A 17,136-nucleotide genomic window follows, 5' to 3' on the forward strand; every position below is an offset into this window, starting at 1 on the left:
ACTGGTTTGTGAGCTTTGATAAAAAATGCTTTGAGGATGTGCAGCTGATTTTTTATTTTTTTTTTTTCTTCGCTTGGAACTCTAGGGAAAACCTAAATGCAACTGTAACTGCATTGAAAATGCGGAGGTTGTTGAACACAAAGACTGTAGATGTTTTCTACTGAGAGCAGCATTGGTTTTCATGAAAATCAGCTGCACAGCTTCAGGCAGTTAAGGCCTGTGAGCCATTTGATAAAGGCATGTTTACACGATGCGATGTTTCTTGAATGATCATGCTGTGTAACTGATGAGTAGTTACTCTCTAGAGACAGTTGTTTTTGAATCTCAGTGGCTTTCATTTTGCATTTTCTTTCCTGACTGGATTTCAGCATGCATGCACTGTAAGAGAAATGTAAACGAATGACATGAAAGAAACAGAAAAAGACGACAGGGAGTGTTGTTGCACCTTGATTAATGCAGATGAGTGGAGCGGTGGCAGGCTGGAGGAACTCATGCTGGGATAAAAGCTGGACACACACAGACACGAATGCAAAACTAAAAATGGGGAGCTAACACTGTGAGCCTGTGAAACCAGATATAGGGACAGTTCTGTGGGATACGGAGGCTAGTGCACACACGTAGCAGACGGCAGGAGACTGTTCATGTTACACACATTCTCACCACTGGAAACACTTTGAGTTTAGGTGAGGAGTGGAACCAAAGTAGAGGTTGCAGGAGGCAGGACATGACACACATCATCATGCACACCCGTTTGCTGTAAACCTCCAATGACTTTTCACACTTTACATGAACTTTGTACCAAAGAACTGGCATGATAAGTCGGTTTATTGTCCGGTTCAACTGATTCAGCATTTGAATTCACACACACAGCTCTCTGGGTAGAGAGGTTTACGGCTGCCCTGCACATGTGAAAACAGCTTGAGACAAGCAGACACAAGCACAAAGCATTTCATGCCAAGCTCACATTTTGTCTGCTGACTGATAAATAGAAATTTTATATCTGCTCTGTGCTTTAGGTTCGGCATCTGAATGGCCTTAAGCATCTCTACACTGTAGCAGCTTTTCACTGCCATATTTGGGTGGCTGGTTCCACTAACCCATGCACTACGCTCCTTTCTCTCTCTATTCTTGTGATACTTTTGAAAAGACAAATTAGCCAAATGGCAGACATGTGACACCAAAGTGTGTCCGCTACTAGACAGCAGCATCCGTTGCATAAAAGTGGAGTCGGTATCTTTAAGGTTAAATTAAAAGAAGTGGTTTACACGATTAGTTTTCTGTCCATATTGTAAATCAAAAGTGTTTACACACGATCCAAACAGACAGTGTTTATACACGGAGGGGATAGAGGCTCTCCTGGAAGACATTAATAATGTTACACTTGATTACTTGAAAAAAAGAATTATCCTCAGTGAAGCAGCTCTGGAAATACCCTGACATAACTCACAGTTAATGTAGCGGAAGTAATGCCCCCAACTCTGTTTCTCCATTCACTCCCACTGTCATAATCTCTGTGATTCTTACAGGTGATTATCCCCAGATTTAGTCTCCTCTGAGGCTGTCGATGGGGCTCAGCGGGATCGGTGCAGTCGAGTGTATGCTGACAGGGCATGCCAGAATGACTAATAATAGAAGTTGAAGTACCCCTTACTTACCGTGAGCGTGTGCTTCTAGCAAAAGCTTAAATGCTGACCTTGAGTTTAAAAGCCAAGCCAATGTCCTGTACTATATGCAGCTCCTATTGAGTAGTCACCATATAGCACGGCGCTCGTTTAATCTCCACAGGGTACAGGTCGATGCTGGTGTGAACACTATTTTTACTGAATGACGCTTACACACATGTTCAACCTACTCTCATTCTGAGGAAAAATGCAAATCAGGACATAGTAACAGCAGTCTGAGTTCAGTTCCCTGTTCTTGGATTCCTTCGTCATGTCTGGTTTCATTCAGGTCAGGAAACACATCCACACACAGCGTGAGGACCTCGAGAGCCATAAACGTGTCCTGGTTTTCTCCGATTTACATTTATCCATCATTCATTTATGACTCGCCGCTCTTGCAGTCTCTCAGTCGGTGGTTTAACGCCATCCTCCAAAACGAAAGCAGCCCCCAGCTCCTCCAACAGTCCGCTGCTCTCCACCGTCTGCTTTTCTAAATTTGTCAATGTGAAATGGATTATGCAACTTTTCTTTTCTCATTTGCTTTTTTTTTTTTATTTTTATTTAATTTTTTTGACTTGTGGATTCATTTTGTTGTCTGTTGCTCTTTTGTGCAGTGACATATCAAAAAAAAGAAAGATGTTTTTTTTTTTCTATGTAAAGGAACAATTTTTTTAATGTGTAAAATCAAGGGTAGAGTATTGAAATACGAGACTAGCAGAAAAAAAACAACATGTTATATTTCCTCCCTTGCCAAAGTGATATGCAAAATTTAATTCATTTTCAAAGATTTTTTAACTGCATGTGTAACGGCTAGAATAAGCATGTTTCTATGTTTTCTTCAACAGACTCTTTAAAAAAAAAGAAAAGACTTTTTTAGTCCAAACTATGGAGTGAAGCTATTACGTCTTGATGCCAAGTGTGTATATTTATTACCCAGTTTTTAAAGACAGTACAGAGCCAGGCAGATAATACCAACTCAGTGATGTTAAAGCTACCTATTACATTTCAGTTTCAGTTCCCTAAAGAGTTAGAAAACTACTATATAGAGTAAACCTTTAAGACATTTGCTCATAAATATATATCTTTATGATCGGTTGTAGAAAATGTTTTGGCTCGTGAGCCAGTCGTTTAAAGGATCTACTGTACAACACAGGGTACACAGGAAATATAAGCATACAGGTAAAAGCCAGAACATTCCAGGATTTAGCCTCCAGCACAACGTTTAATGAGCCTACAATTCACAAAGTTTTAGTGTGATATGTTTAAATCCTCAGCGAAGCTCCCCGTAGGACACTTATTGGGGTACAGTAAAATGACAGCAGACTCAGGAAAGAAACCAACGCTGATCTTTTACACCAATCTTTTCTAGTAAAAAAAATGCTGTTTCTACGTCAACACAGAAGAACGCTTTTATAGAAACGGTCAGCATACTTTCCATTTACCATCTAACCACAAAAACCCAACCAAGAAAACTGTCCTCAAGTCTGATCATTTACCTGTTGGTGCTAATGAGTATGAACCAAAAAAAAAAAAAAAGAAAAAGAAAAACTTATTCAGATACATTCCCTTCTCTCCAGCATACTACTGCCCACATATACGTCACGTAGCAATGCAGGTCTTTATAAACTAATCAGTTCCTCGACTGTTATTAACAAATGGACATGTCTGCAGAAGCCTACAGCAGGTGATGATGTAATTTTTATAAAACTCCTCAGTAACGTTTTATTGCAGAACAGTAGCAAACAATTTGACTCCTCAGGAAAGCAGTCGAGCTGTTTTATTCATTAACACAGAGCTCACTGAACTACTACATTACTCTTTATTCTGCCGCCAGAAGGACCTTAGATTAATTTAGTAATCACATCATGTAGCCAATCCTAAGGGCCAGTCGGTGGCCCCTGAGCAAGTCATGAATAACACCCTCTTGTATATTCAAGGGCTTCTTAAAAACTGAAAAGCCATAGATTTAATAAACAAAAAACTTGGCATGCAACATTATTTTGAAAGAGCGCAATGTGCACTCATGGGCCAAGATTAATTTATGCATTTAAATCATTCAAATCAAACTCAAATCAAGCCATTTAAATTGAAAACTAGACGTCCTGTTTCAAATGAAAAACCGTTGAACTAAATGAGAGAAATGTTATAAGGCTCCCTAACGACCAGCTAAACTATTCATTTTGTTGTCATATAAAATGCTCCCTCCTCTCCCCTTCGGCCCCGCCAGGTGTTGGTGCTGCTGTTGCTGTCCTGCGGGCTAGACTAGAACCATTTCAGGGTTCAGGAACCGACCTTTCATCTTCTCACTAATCTGTCATGATATCAGTTGTGATTACTTCATCTAATTACACTGAGTGGCAGATCCAGGCAGAGGGGAATTTAAACCACTACCCGGATTTGAACAAATAGCCGCCGTGCATCTCTCTCTCTCTCTCTCTTTCTCTCTCTCTCTCTCTCAACCGGCACTGCCACCACGTACGGGCAGCGGGTTCATGAGTGTGAGACTATAACCTGGTATAGCTTCAGTTTGTTTGCTGGAAAACTCAAGAGTAGATTTATAGAGTTTCTGATGGATAATTAACAAGTCTGCTCCAACCATTCCACTTCTCCTCCAAGATCAGCGCCACATGAGTTTATGTCATGACTGGCGTCTGTGTGAGACTGTGTGAGACGCCGGATGTTGCAGCGAGAGGGATGAACCCTGAACGGTGGTTTGTCAGAGGGGTGAGGGAGCAATGTGAAGCATGGCCAATATTTGGCATCCTATAGTGGCGATCACTATGTAAATGCTCTGGAAGAGAAAAGAGTCAAAGATTTTAGCCCTAGGAACTTGTCACTCCACAGCATAGCTTCTACAGTTATCTGTGACTTCTGATGTAAAAACATGGACTGAAAACAGGAATGATGGACTACACGCTGAAACACTCTCACGCTTTGTAAGCTCCATCAGAAAATCTGTCATTTCTCACAGCAGATTTAATGATGTACGTGACGGACCTTTGAAGGTTCACTGTATATTTCTGACTGGTGTACTGTATGTAAAGACTGAATAAAACCTTGAATGTTACATCGAGCCTGAACTGGCTTCGTGCCTGCTGATTTATGACCTATAAGCGAGCGAGTGAGCGTGTGCGTGCGTGCGGTTGTGCGCTCGAGATTGTGTTGATTCCTGTGCAATGTGATGTGTGCGTTTAGAAAACGTGAGTGGGTGGAATTGGGACCACGTGGGATTGACGGGATTTAGGGAATAAAAAAGATGGAAAGTGAACAAAGGTTTGCATCGATACAGCTCCAAATATAGCAGGCCAAAAAACAATATTTGCAGAGAGCTGTGTGCCGCACAGCTGGTTGGTGTAATGACATTTCTAAACTCAATAGGTGACACTGAAACCTTTCAGCAGGATTAAAACCTTTAGACCATGGCACTGATGAGAGGATGTGTGTGCATGTGTGTGTAGTTTCTCATAACTCCACCTCTCATTGAATTCATATACATCCAACAGCATGAGTGCATTCACAAAAAGCAGCACATGTATGTATGTATACACCCTGAACCTCTGTATGTTTGTGTGTGTGGATGTGTACACCCATGCATGTGTGTGTTTGTGCGCGTCCAACCCCCATCCACCTTCCTCGGCAAGGTCACATGGTGGCTGTGCTGGACTGGGATTGAAGGCTTGTTGCCACGGCGATAAGCCAGCCGGTAATATCTCTAAGCACAGCCAGGATTAATCTGCCGACAGATGGCTGGCTGCTCAGCGTCACTTCCTGAAACACACGCACACATGCACACACAGGATTCATATTCACCATCATCATCCTCACCATTATTGTCCCCTCATCCTTTCACATCACCTTCACTTCCATTGGCATGAAGTCATACTCACGCACACACACACATTACGGAGGACATTATCGTCTTCTTCCCGCCTGCATCAAGATCAAATCCATCCACCATCATCCTCAACGTGACCCACCACTCTCCGTCCAGTGATCATCATATCCATTACCACCACTATCATCAGAAGCGCCATGGCCATTATCTTAAACTGCCTCCTTCCCAAGAGGATCAATACACCAGGCAGCTGCTAAATCACCCCGTGTGCCACTCCATTCATCACCACGGCTTCATGATAATAGAAGCAGGACCTTACGTCATGGTTCAGGGGGTCTACGCCTCATCCAGGCAAATAGTTCTCGATTTACTTTCTTGAAAAGTGTAGAGGCGAGAACAATGCAGCATTAATGCTGAAAATATACTATGTTGAACCTGTGTGCAGACTGTAATCAGGTCTGAGGTGAGTCTTAGCGTCTGGTCATTGTTCAACAAATGCTAATCTGTGCACATTTAAATCAGTCATACTCAAAACTCAGCTATAAAGCAGCTTGTTTAAAGAGATACGATATGAGACACGATATGGAGGGATAACTACAGTGTATGCTCCGGATCTCCACCCACCACTCCATCCATTTGAGACTCACAGGAGCCTAATCCCGGCTGACATTGAGCGGGAGGTGGAGTTCCTCCGTTAGTCAATCATAAGGCTGACACATAACGACAGACAACCATGAATTTCACCCGCTCGTCTTTGAACTGGAGGCACACTGAACAGGCCAGCGCCACACAGAAATACACCAGCGTTTTCCATTCAGGATCAACCTGCTGTGAGGAAAACTGGGGTAAATTTGGGGTGTAGAGTACTATTTTGGAGAGAACTGGTTGGTCCGAAATAGAGTGAGTGGTTGTACCATGCCATTGTGTTATATAGCCCAGTATCAGGAGAATGCCTTAAGGACTTTTACAATCTTTACAGCAAATGACATCTTACCTCAGACCCTTGATTCAGACAAGGAAAAACGTGCACGCAGCTCTGTCACCAAGCTTTCAGCACTGACTGTTTCTCAAGTACACGCAAACTTTGCTTCACTGCTTTTTGTAATTGTCCTCATGTATCACAATTTTATTCATGCCTATATTATAAGAAAAAAATGGTTTTCATACATGGAAACTAATATTGAAAGAGTGCGGCTCATTGATTCTTGACTGCTGTTAGCTGAGATTAATGTCGAGTCGCTGAGAGGCAACTGAAGGGAGCTGGTATCAAAAACAGCAGTTGGGCAACAGCTGAATAATTATGACCGAGATATCTAGCTGTCAGTTCTTACAACTCCAACAATTGCTTTTATCTCTGGATTTGTATGTGGGCGTGTGTTTTTTTCAATGAGCGTGTCTTGTCCTTTTCTTTTTTGAAATAAGCCATTGCTTTTCAAAATTCTGCTGTACGTGATGTGACAGGGCTGCAGGCAGAGTAAGAAAAGGCAAGAAAGTCATTACCATAAAAATGAACCCGTGTATGTCATGGATAAAAAAATAAAAAAATTAATAAGTGCACAGGAAAGGAAGAAGGAGATGATGAGAATCAAAGAGTAAATAAAAACCGAGGGAGTGTGAGTGGCGGAGAGTTTGTTGAAAGCCCAGATGGTGAGAAAGAAGGGGAAGAAGGAACATGGACACCATACTGGTGATGGTTGAACCAGAGGAGAGGAGATGAGAGGAGAGTGGAGGAGAGGGTTTGATGAAGAAGGGGGCAAGCCTGGCTTCCAGGAATGTTTAGGAGAGTGGGAGAATATAGATCAAGGACCAAGGATGAAGGCCAGAGGGGAAAGGAAGAAGAAGACAGGCACAGTGCAATGAGGAGAGAGATAAGAGATGAAAAGAAAATGAGGATAAAGACAAATTACAATTTGTGCTGAGGAAGGATCTATGGGAAAAGGGGGGTGATGGAGAGAGAAACAGAGAGGTTTAAGAGGGCTGCTGAAGCCGCAGAGCTGGAGTGAGAGACCATGGGAACATGCTGGCTGTTCTGCCTGGCTGCCTTCGCTCTGTCTTCAGGGAGCGCAGCTGAGGAGGAGGAGAGGAAGAGGGTGAGGAAGAAGGGGAGGAGGAGGAGGATGGGGAATGCTTTAGGACTGAATAAAGAGCAGATATGGGAAGAGAAAGGAGTTAGGGAAGGAGAGGGAGAAACTGGAGGGTCTGAGGAGGGCGGGGGGTATAGAGATGCGAAGAGATGCTTCATTGAGGATGATGAACTGGCTGTCATGTTGTTAAACAAAAGTGGCCTCCTGAGAGTTAAGAGGGAGAGGAGAGAGAGAGAAAAAATGAGAAACACTGGGGGGGAAAGGAGCACTATGATAGTGGGAATAAGATAAAAACGAAATGTAGAAAAGTGGAAGTAGTGAGAGGGCAAACGAGCGCAATGGGAGCAGAGAATCAGGAGGCTTAAAGAAAGGCTGAACGGAAAGACAACGAGAGACGACTGTAAGTCACGGGAGGAAAGGAAAGGAGAGGAAATAAGGAGAGGAAAAAATAAGGAGGAGGGAAGGAATCGTGTCAGAGTGATTGTGAGACGGCGAGGCAGTAGCTCTGGGCAGGGTGAGAGGAAGTGATGCGTACGCTAACAGGAAGGAGCAGATCTCGGCGGCATGCGCCAATCAAACACCAGTCCTCCCAGGCGCCCTCCTTGACCGCCAGCACAGACGCATATATATATATTACAAGCACACACACATACAGTAAGAAGCATTGAAGTGTACACTGTAACTGAAATCTAATATGAACACTCAAAGGATTGGCTTTCTCTCACACAAACAGGTCAGTTGGCAGGACCTCAGAGGCATGACACGATGTCCAGGCAATGGCTGACCATTTCCTCAAGCACCAGTCACAGTCCCTGTCACTTCATCCTCAGACACATCATAATAAGCATATAGGCATTACACAAGATATGTATTACCCAGTAAAGAAAAAGTACCCATGCAGCTAATACAGTATTCATCAGTGCAATGAAGTACTGTGCAATGAAGCATCTTTATATGTACCTTAAATTCCTTAATTACATTTGTTTTCACAGCTTCCAACAGGTACCCAGAAGTGGAAGAAGTACTCAGATCCTGTACTAGTAGTAAAAAAAACTGCACTAAGAATGTTACTTAATTGCACTACCAGCAAAATGTACTGAAAATATCGAAGTATTCATTATGCAGCATGTTAAATTATGGAGACTCCACGGTTCTGGAGGGTGACTTTTTTTAATCCTATATGCATAAATTATTGTCCTATAAAATGTTTTTCAGGATTCCAGCAGGATTTTTAGCGAAGCAAAAACCTGTAAATCCTTTCATTAGTCACGCAACAGAAAACGCCTGAGTGGGAGAGCAGGATGTTTAATTTACAGCTTTTAACAACTGTTCACACTCTAAAATTAGAAACTGAAACGCAATCACTAAAACTTGAAACTTGTGCACCGCAGGCTTGAATGAAATCTGCAAAACAACCTGTCTCACACTTCACACACTCTAAGTAGCACTTTTTCTCAAAATACACACAGGTCTCTATATTAGTCTCAGAATTAAAATATATTGTGTTGATGTCCGTCACCATGTCAGCTTTAACTACCTATTGGTAACCCACTCCTAACTATGGTTAAAAACAACTGTTTCATTGTTCACTAGAAAATACAATCTTTAACACCATATAAAGGCCACAGATGAGTGTTTTGGAGGTCAGCGATGAAGCAGGAACTAGAGGTCAAGAGTGAAAGGAAGAGTGAAGAAGGAAGGAGGGGCAGGCCACTTTGTTTGACCATGTGTTCAACCATGAACTGAGCATGAGGGAAGATGGCCACCCAAACCTGAAATGCAACATGACTGCTGTTGAGAACTGTTGCGTTACCTCCTATCTACACTAGGCTGCTGTACTACTGTAAACATGGTGATGGAAAAACTATATATATATATATATATATATATATATATATATATGGAAGTGGAGGTCAATGGCAAGAGACAAATGATTTGTTGATCCCCTGTGCCATGAGTTTTGAATTATGAGATCTATCAACTTTTAGAGTAATTTTGCAAGTCAAAAGAGATACATTTGTTCACAGAGTTGAATATGTTGCATAATTGACAGCATCATAACCTTTTTCTGCCAGCTGCCCAGAAGAGACTGACATAGATGGATATTTTTGTGTTAACATGGAATAAAATGGCTTTTTTTTAAAAAATGTCCTCTGCAGTTCTGTCATCACTGTTAACAAAAAAAATCTTGCTCTCAACCCATGAGCTCGGATAAGATAAACAAGGCAGAGGGAAGTGATCTTAGCAAGTCAAGGCAAATTTAGCACACTGTAAAACACACTCTTTTCAAGAGGTGTCCAGAAAGCAGACACGCCATGTGGCTGTTTTTAGTCAGACGTATAAGAAAGGAGGACAGAGCTCACACATTAGCTGTAACAACTGCACTGAAGCAACGACATTACCAGGGTTTCTTGGAGATGTTTTGCCACTCATCCAAGTAGCTTCTTCCGTTCTAAAAGACAAGTGGAGAGTTAGGTTTAAATAGAAATGTCTATTGGGTGGGTGTTGCTCATCAGAAATTCACATGACTAGGGATCTGTTAACAACCCAAGACTTACCTGTAGGTGGAGGAAACTGTTTGGTCCTGTTTTCTTTCTCCAGTGAATGGTTCCCTAACAACCGCTTCAAGAAACTCTACAAGTCCATTTGCCTTTCTTCACTGTTTTTGGATATACCATGACCTGAATAAAAATAATGTATTTATACTGTCCCACAGCATACATAACTCAGATTAATACAGAATCAACTTAATGCTGTAAGTCCAGTAGTTTAGCTACTGTAACTGATGCAGGACTAAACTGTGTCCAAGCACAAATACAAAAATTTGTGTTGCGGCCTTCTGGTATTTCTGATGCTTTGAATCATTCATTCATTCATTCATTCATTCATTCATCTTCTGTAACCGCTTATTACTGTGAAGGGTCGCGGGGTCTGCTGGAGCCTATCTCAGCTGTCATTGGGCGAGAGGCGGGGTACACCCTGGACAGGTCTATTGCAGGGCTAACACAGAGAGACAGACTACCATTCACACTCACATGCACACCTACGGCCAATTTAGAATCACCAGTTAACCTAACCAGCATGTCTTTGGATGGTGGGAGGAAGCCGGAGTACCCGGAGAGAACCCACGCAGACACACGGAGAACATGCAAACTCCACACAGAAAGGCCCAGTCGATGCTTTGAATCATTATATGTTTGTATATTGGATAAGTCGTGGGTATAGGGCGTTTTGATTTTATTTGAACTCATTTCTTTCTAGATCTCTGGTGTTTTCTAGAAATCTTTCTAATCACCAGTCAAATAGAGAAGTAAAGAAGCATGAAAGTAGCAGCTAAGCTTCACTGTGAGAAACAGGCCAATACTACAACCTCTGAAAAGTTAAACAAAGCATAACCACTGTGGTATTTCATGTCATGTGTACATAATAATGTTGAGATTATGTCATGTACTGAGAAACACGTGGCAGTTAATAATATTTTTATTATTAATGACTTGACAGCAAAGAAGATGCTGGAGAGCAAAGACTAAACTGAAGAAAGTTGGCGAAGGCAGTGACAAAATGGAGTAATTTCTAACAGAATTACAAGAAATTCCACTTCTACAAATAGTCATAAACATCAGTCGGCAGTACACAGGCGGTTCATCACCGACCAGGAACCTTAATGTAAACGGAACAACGTGCCAGGACCCACAACACTTTTTAAACATCGCGTTCCCATCAGACATACTTTACCTTCTGTGGTCACTTGGAGGCCTCGTGACTCTAATATTGGATATTTTCATTCAACTTGACTGACTTTTCAATTTATCTGTGAACTTAATAAGAATACAGTGACACACAACATTTACATCAGGAATGAACGCGGCCACTATGCCTGCTCATCTGATTAAATCCTCTTATGTGACCTTCATGGTGTTATATAGGCTTCAAATGGCAGGTTGTAACGCGTTGCACATACATGGCATATTCAACCTGACATGCCCTTTAAAATAGCCTGATTCTAAATGTCTCCAACAGGCACTTACACTGCATACTGTTTAAGTCGTGAATATGAAAGGATTCCAGTGATTTATGAGAAGAAAAAGCACTATACTTAGGTTAAACAATATTTGACAAAAACTATAGAATCTATAGACATCCACAAGCAATAGATATGTGACATTAGCTATAATTATGGTTGTGTGACATTCAGGAGGTCTTTTGCCTGTGTCCTTAAACTGTTCCATCCTTAAATATATCCAAGAAGTATTGACCTGTTGTCTTAGCTAAGGTTTAACATTATTTCTCCTCTTTAGCAGGTTCTACACACGAGGCCTCAAAGATCAAAATTTGTGATTTGTGTTTAAAAGAAATACAAAAAAATACCTTTTAATAGATTTTTGCAATGTCTTTCCTTTCTTTTCTCCCTGTACTGTTACCACAGGAGCATTTCCAAAGAGCTCTCATATACCTTAAATTACGTTGTTTAGGGCTCATCTAATGTTTCAAATTTGTCCACTGTTAAAATCTAAATGTAAATTCTAGTCTTGTCCGTGGTGCATGTCTGCAACAATACTTTTCTCTCATTACAGTTGTTGAAATGACTGCGCAATGAAATCCGGGATAAAGTCAAAGAGCATGTTTTATAAATGAGGCCCCAGTGTTTCCTTACATAATGCCCAGGAACAGAGGGACAGTGGACATTAGACAGGAGCTCTTTACTGGGCTGCTGGACTGTGTCTGGTGAATGCTTTCAGGGAGACAGTGGCAGGGTGACTTAGGCTGACAGGGACACATATACAAGCGTACTCACATACATATATATAAATATCTGTACACAAGTACACGTGCATGCACCCATCCCTGTCGCCTTTGAACTTCCACTCCTCTGTCCCCGCCTCCGTGCGTACACAAACCAGAGAGATCCACCGTCCATCTACACGACACACTCTCCTTATATAATCCTCGCCACTAGAGATCATTAGAGGGGCTTTAAAGCTCCAATCCGTCACTTTAACTGCATCTCGAGCTCCTGCCACTTTGTTTAGGGTAAGCTGAGCGATGTGGCACCGGCAAAAAAAGATCTTGGAAGCTGGTGCTATGATTCGTGCCAGGAAAGTTGTTCTTGTGATGTTACTCACATGTTGCAGTCCAATACATGGCAACCCGGAGAAAGAACAAAGAGACCAAAACCTGAAGGGTAATTGCTCATTAAAGCAACCCATCAGACCAGTCAGGATTAGTTTTAGTTTTTTTTCTGTGCCGTGTTTTCTCTTCATTAGTTAGGACCCACTAGAGAGCTGACAAGAGAGAAGCGAAGGGGAAGAGGTACTCAGATGCTTTACTGAACCACAACTATTTGAAAATACTCAAAGGAAAGTAATGCATTACCTGCTATGTGTAATCATACACAACTACTGCATGTTTGTTAATGTCATATCGCAGCAGAGACTACACTTAATTATATATTGGCTGTTTAAATTGTTATGAAATCCTTCTTCTGTAATCCAAAATTGTACAGGGCTGTACATGATTCATTCAAATAGTTTTGTTCCATTAAAGTGCTTCGTAGTGATGATGTCAGCCTGGAAAAAAAAATTCAAAAAGTAACAAGTATACTGATACTTTGACTTTCCGTGAGTCTGTCAGCATCAGCAATTAGTCATTTGACCTTGGATGTAGATGTATAAGCCAAAGCGTCATCAATAATTCTTCCACTTTAGGGGAATGTCATAAAGAACTGGAAGAGCTGATGAGATTTGCATAGTGCGTGGACCTCTGAGATAAAGGTCAAATGAGTTCATGTAGATTACTCTTATCAATCTAGAGTCAAAATAGAATATGCATCAATACATATTCACTTTCAAATGTTTTTCAGTCCGAGATTAAATGAAATAAAATTACATTAACTGCATTAAAACTGTATGTATGTATGTATGTATTATATAAATGTGTTAACAGTGTTATTTAAGGGCAGTCTGTTCCAGCATATGCCAGCCTTCCAGCCTCTTCTGAATCACTGAGGACGTTCTGTGGACCGTCAGCAAGGACAGTGCAGCACCACGGTCTGACTCTGATGTCAGTCACTGGTGTACACCTTTAGCCCGCCTCTGCTCATCCAGCAGATGGTGCGTGAATGGAGATGGAGCCTGGAGATGTAGGTTTGCACGCATACACGAAAATGTTCTATCTGTCTCTCTGTTTAAAGTGCTACTGTTGCTCCACTACTTATATTATCGTTTTATCATGAATATTTTAGACATTTACATAAGATTTCAGAGTTAAATATCCCCTCATCGTGCATTATTAACTGCACGATGAGTTGATTTTGTTAGGATTTAGACTGGTGCATCTTGAAGTCACTGTGCTTTGCACATCTTTGTTTGACACCGAGAGATATACAAAACAGAACAGGGACAGTAAATCATATGTGGGGTGAGTGTGCAGTGAAGACTCTATTTAGTTCTTTTAATTGGCTGTTTAAGGCTGTATAAAACCCATGGAAGCACGCATGAGGGGAAAGTGAAGTTCTGTAAAAATAAAAGCTGCAATATTCAGCTCTGCACTGATGTTAAAGATAACATCTGAATGTGGATGTGCGTGGATGAAATTAGTTTTGAGTGATGTAAGTAAGCATATGGCTATAGCTGTGTGGTGACCTACCGCGATGAGGGTGGCAGCACTGAAGGAAAGTCACAGTAATAAGGGTTATGGAGAGCAATAAGAAAGCAAAGAATAAAAATGAAGAATGAACCAGTAAAAACCTGTTCAAAAAACAGCAAAACTGCGAAGGGCTTGTGCTGTGCCTCCATTTGTACATTGTAATATTCCACTGCAATTAAATCCAGACATTCACTTACAGCCCATGGACAGTATGTTTCGACAATTGGTCACAGAAAAAAAGGCCAGCTCAGAGAAAAAGCTATGCAAATGCTATACAAATTTAGGCAAAATATATTTACAAGAAGCAGCCACTATATTAAATAACTAAGATTTAGATTTTTTCTTTCTACCAACTCTATGTGTCTGAGAACAATGGCATAGCTTAATGAACGGCTTTAATGGGAAAAACATTGTTTTCTATGAAGTCAGTTGACTTTATTTGCTGTACGTCAGTATCCCAGTGACATAAATAATGGAGAAAGAGATGATAAATGGAAATTAAGGGGACAAAATGCAACTGCACAGGTAGCGAGAGCAAGGAAGGACCTATGAGATAAGGGTGCTGGAACGTAGAGGAAGATGTGAGCGAGATAAACGAAAGGACCAGTCACAAAAACTGATTTCCTCAACATAGCATGTAATAAGAGTATACACACAGGATGAATAATTCAGCTGAACTGCCCATACAATCCCTTCGCTGTGGGATTGACTCCGAGTGGGGGGAAGGGAAGCAATGAATGACAAAAAGGGAGTGATGGTAAAAGGTTATCATTCAAATTAACCTTTGACCTTTAGTTGGTTGCATAACAAAAAGTAAAGGGGGAACACCTTCAGCATTTTCACATTGGTCCAGTTTTATCTGAAAATAAGTTGGGTGAGTAGATGTAAGTTGATTTTTCTTTAAAGACATTACTGTAAAAGCTTTTGTTTCTTGATGTGCAATGTACCTGCTTGCTATATGCTATTTTCATTTTCAAGTTTATTGAAAAAATGTCCACCCGCTCTGATCTTAACAAGGCCAGCAACCGCAGCAAGAGAAACGTATGTTACCATAGAAATCATACTATGCTGATAATATAAATCTGGTTCTATTTCCTAATATCCCATCATCCATCCAGCGATTTTCTGCTGCTCATCTAAATTGTTCTGCGTGTACCTCTGAAGGCATCCCGATCAAATGCCTGAAACCCCACAACTGGCCACATTTGAAACGAAAGAGCAGCACTTCTATTACGTGTTCCCTTCGGAAACTCATTTTGACTTCTTGTATTTATAATCTCTCTCTGCCACTACCCAAAGCTCATGACCATGGGTGAAGGCTGGGACGTAGACGGAGCTATGAACCAAAGCTCTGCCTTCCCTTTGAGCTCCCTTTTTTACCACAGTGGTCCAGTACACAATACCGCACCAATCTGCCCGTCGCTCTAACTCAAATTTGCTATCACTCATTACCAAGACCCCAGGTTACTTGAACTCCTGGGACAGCAGCTCACTGTTCAACGAGCAAACAACCATTTTCCAGGAGAGTGGTTGGAGGTGGTGACTCTAATCACAGCTTTTCCACCATCAGCTGAAAACCACTGCTGCAGGTGATGGTCTGCCAAAGCCAACAGAGCCTCAGGATCAGAAAAGAGTAGAGAGTGAATTCTGAAGTCCACACACTGGACTCTTTTTCCTGTACAACTGTGTCATAAAATTCTGTCCACGAAGATCATATTTAAGTTCATAGTTAGCTCATATGTGCATGCTGTTCCTTCAGCTTTGCCAGTCGATAAGTTTCTGGGGTTTTTGTGTGTGTGTGTGTGTGTGTAAGATTTGATATTGCGAATACACGGGAAAACAGGGTTAGTAAAAAAAAAAAAAAGATGAGAGACTCTGTTTCAACTGTTACTGTTTCTCTTCAAACGCTGTCTCTTTGTTTCCTCTTCACTTCAGTCAGGAGAAGCTTTAACACCCATCAGTTGTCTTTCCTATGTTGCATCAGGGTTGCAACTAAAACACTCTTATCCACCCCCATAAGTTACTCTATGTTAAAGTAAGTCACACAAACAACCTGTGTGTATACTTCACATTGTTTATTAATGCACTGTACAGTGCTATTGGAATCCAGACTTCTTGTATAGCCTTTGTTTATTTTACATATTTTACTTTGCTCTTATTGCTTACTTAGACTTATGTCATTTGCACCAAACACCAGAATGAATCTGTATGTGTGAGCATACTTGCCAATAAATATAATTCTGATTTTGTTGCAAATTTTAGATTATAAAAATGAATGTCCTTGGTTATTTATGCAGCAAGGCTTTGACACCTATCATAGCATCACACAAATAAGGGTGACAATGAATGCGTACTCCAGGGTGTCATTTTTCCATCCTTGTCAATCAAAGTGCATCTGACTCCTTTCCCAATGAAGATAAAAGCTGGATGTTAGAGGACGTAACAGGTTTTGTCCAGTGTGAAATACACCGATCAGCCATAACATTATAACAACTGACAGGAAAGTAAATAACATTGACCATCTTGTGACAATTCAGTGTTCTGCTGGGAAACTTTAGGACCTGACATTCACCCACCTAGACCATACCAGACACCCCCACCCCATAGCAATGAAACTGCCATTCCCAGCAGGATGCAGCCTGACAAAGGCACACACACAGAAACGGTTTAGGAACAACTCAAAAAAACATGAAAAACAGCTCAAGGCTCCGGTTGACCTGGCCTCCAAATTCACTAGATCCCAAACTGATCATATAGTACAGCAGAAGTACAGAGCTGATGCAACTTTGAGAGGTGGACAAGTCGTGAAGGACAGGCAGAGGTGACAGAAGATCACGAGGAACCGTGAAAGAAGATGAGAAAGATGAGCAAAAAGACTGATTGCTGCAATACGTGCTTCCTCTGTTCCGCT

This window comes from Chelon labrosus (assembly GCF_963514085.1).
Source record: "Chelon labrosus genome assembly, chromosome: 13".
Classification (NCBI taxonomy): domain Eukaryota; kingdom Metazoa; phylum Chordata; class Actinopteri; order Mugiliformes; family Mugilidae; genus Chelon; species Chelon labrosus.